A 3,179-nucleotide genomic window follows, 5' to 3' on the forward strand; every position below is an offset into this window, starting at 1 on the left:
TGCATCCAACTCCAGAATTCCTACTACTTTTCCCTGAGTCAGTCTCTGGGAAGGATTCTGGTACTTATTAGCATCCATCAGTTCAATAAGTTCATAAGCTTCATCATAGCTTTTAGCCCACAAGGCTCCTCCTGATGCTGCATCAAGCATGGCCTAGAAGTAGGACCCAATTTATTGTAGAGACAGTTGATAATCATCCAATCAGGCATGCCATGGTGTGGGCTTTTTTTTAGCATCTCCTTATATCGATCCCAAGCCTCACACAGAGATTCTCCAGTTTGCTGCGCAAACTGGGTAAGAGCATTTCTGATTGCTGCAGTCTTCGCCATGGGAAAAAATTTAGTGAGAAACTTTTGAGCAAGATCTTCCCAAGTTGTGATAGACCCTGCCGATAGAGAATGTAACCATCACTTAGCTGAGTCCCTCAAAGAAAATGGGAAGAGTCGCAACTTGATAGCATCTTCAGTCACACCATTGAACTTGAAAGTGTCACAGATCTCGATGAAATCCCTGATGTACATATTGGAGTCTTTGGTAGGAGAACCCCCAAACTGAACTGAGTTTTGTATCATCTGGATCGTTCTTGACTTGATCTTAAAAGTGTTAGCCGCGATGGTTGGTCTAATGATGCTAGACTGAATGTCATTAATCTTAGGCTTAGAATAGTCCATCAAAGCCTTCGTATTTCCTGCTTGATCACCCATAGCTATTATAATTGGCTCTTCCACTTCCTCTTCTTCTTCTACCTTCTTTTCTTCCTCAAAAACTTCCCTACGAATTACCACAAGTTCTTCATCGGCTTTATCCAGTTTTCTCTTGCGATTACGCGAATGCGTATGCATACACCCTCACTAGATCACCTGAAATAAAAAAAGGAAACAAATAAGTAACAATGTTTGAGTCAATGAACTTTAACGACCACTGATGGAAAGCACATAAGCTAGTCATTAACACTGCAGTCCCCGACAGCGGTGCCAAAAACTTGTTAGTCGCTAAACACGCGCTAATATTACACGCAAGTATACGAATTCGCAAGTAGTATAAGATATAAATTAGATTCGATCCCACAGAGACTGTATTGGTTACCTATCTAAATTACGCACCTAAGCAACAATGTATGGTTATTATTCAATGCTAAGACAGTAACAAAGTGAGGATGTTTATAACTAATAATTACGCTAACAATTATAACTAAGAGAATAAAATAGACTGAATTAATATATATGACAAACATGGGATTCTAAATTCATTAAGTACTTCATTCAATAGTTTTATTATTCTCAACCTTAGCATGCAATGGTGATGACACTAATTAGATAACACGAAACTGATAAAGGCCAACTTTCTTTGCGCGAGTACCATTCTACCAGACATCCACAAAAGAGATAGAAGCTGAATAGGCATCAATTATATTGAGACCCTATATGTCTATAGAATTTGACAACAGAACCGTTTAAGCATAAGTTATCCATCTTGATTACATAGGGCAAGTAAGATGGTTAAAATTACCTATGAATCATGCATAACAATACATGAACCTATGCTAGCATGACAAGTTCTAAATCCTTAAATTCACTTTCGCTTCATTAAGAATTAACACGCTATCTTATAAGTTTGCGACGCTCACAAGACGAATGAGCACAACCATAACTAGGATATCATACAATCACCACATACTAAGGCATCAAACAATTTAACTAAAGAAATCCATAAATAAATCCGCTAGAACCCCACGATGACGATTAGCCTATAATCGAACTCATCGCCAACGTGGGTTCCAATGAAAACATGATATAGCAAACGTAGTCTTTATACGAATAAAAAAAACCAAGTACACACAAGAATATAGGTTCAGCAAAACAAGAAACAAGCATCCAAAGTACAACCTAAAACAAAGATTCACAAGAATAAACTAGATCGTCTTCACATTTGTTGAATTGTGCCAAAAGGTCTCATGCCGTCTTCTCCTTTCTTGATGTCTTGAAAACTCTGAATATCTGAATATCTCTGAAAACGACCTAATTTATGTTTATGTAGCAGTCCATGCATTCTCAGGAGTCCAGAATTTGAATTGCAAAAGAATCAGGATTTCTTTTATCCCGACCCAGCGCGGCCGCGCGCTTCACCAGCGCGGGTGCGCTGACTTTCTGTTCCCCCGGTGCGGCCGCGAGCAATACCAGCGCGGGTGCGCCTGCCTTCTACCAAATATTTTTTTTCTCTTTTCTTTATTCCTTGCAGCTTCGAGCCAGTCTTTCAAGATTTTATTCCAACACATCCTAAACACCATATTAGCATCAAAACAATGCTAATTCACCTGATTCACGAAGTAAAGCCTGAAATGTAAAAACACTTGAAAACACGTTAAAACACAAACAACTTGAGTACAAATATAGCAACTCAAAGCTTATCAGAGCATAAATAAGTGTCATAAATGCCACTTAACATATATCCAAATAGAAATTTTGGTAAAGGGAATATGACGTAATAATAATGATGCCAGGTGGTTCAGGTGTTAAACCCTGAGAAAGTATGAATCGAACTAGTGAAGGTCGAGATTGTTTAAAGAAAGAAGGACCCAAGATAAGAGATGTCCTAAGTATGATCGAGAGCGAGCCGTGATAATGTTTACATTTGAGGACTAAGGCAATAACTTATGGAAAAATGGTGATATTTATTTTTTCTTTTTTTTTCTCTCTCACCAGAACTTAAGGAGATCATTTTCACATAAGCAATGATTGGGAATGAGATAGAAAATTTAGTTGAGGATGGTTCAAAAGACAACAATTGTAAGGAACTATTACTATCAGGAAAGACCAATGAGGTCGCCGACACTTTAAGTGTAAGAGAGCTATTATAGGCGCTCGTGCCAAAGGAATACTATAATGCTGGTTAAGGTCATGAAGGTTGTATTGTGACGATCTCAATCCCGGGGTCAGGAGTTGACGTCATCAACAACAATAATAACAATCATAATTCAATCCAAATTATTAATAATACATAACTATGACCCCTTTACCAAGACCTTTTCCAGGTTTAAGTATGACTTAGGTTACAACTATTACAACCCAACTAATTTCTAACAATCCTGACATAACTAACCTAACGCAGCAACTCAACAGACCATCTTTGGTCCAGCACAACTACCTCAGAGGAGCCTGACACGAAAGGAGTTGGAACTC

The 3,179-nt window shown here is 38.3% G+C and overlaps 1 non-coding gene across 1 annotated transcript; it reads left to right on the forward strand.

The window, feature by feature from the left end:
* Positions 1–207: 207 nt before the first annotated feature.
* On the forward strand, positions 208–314 carry LOC141682118 (small nucleolar RNA R71). Its single transcript, XR_012559519.1, has one exon. It is a non-coding gene; the product is annotated as a small nucleolar RNA R71 (small nucleolar RNA).
* The last annotated feature ends 2,865 nt before the right edge of the window (positions 315–3,179 follow it).

This window comes from Apium graveolens, chromosome 8 (genome assembly GCF_009905375.1).
Source record: "Apium graveolens cultivar Ventura chromosome 8, ASM990537v1, whole genome shotgun sequence".
NCBI lineage: Eukaryota > Viridiplantae > Streptophyta > Magnoliopsida > Apiales > Apiaceae > Apium > Apium graveolens.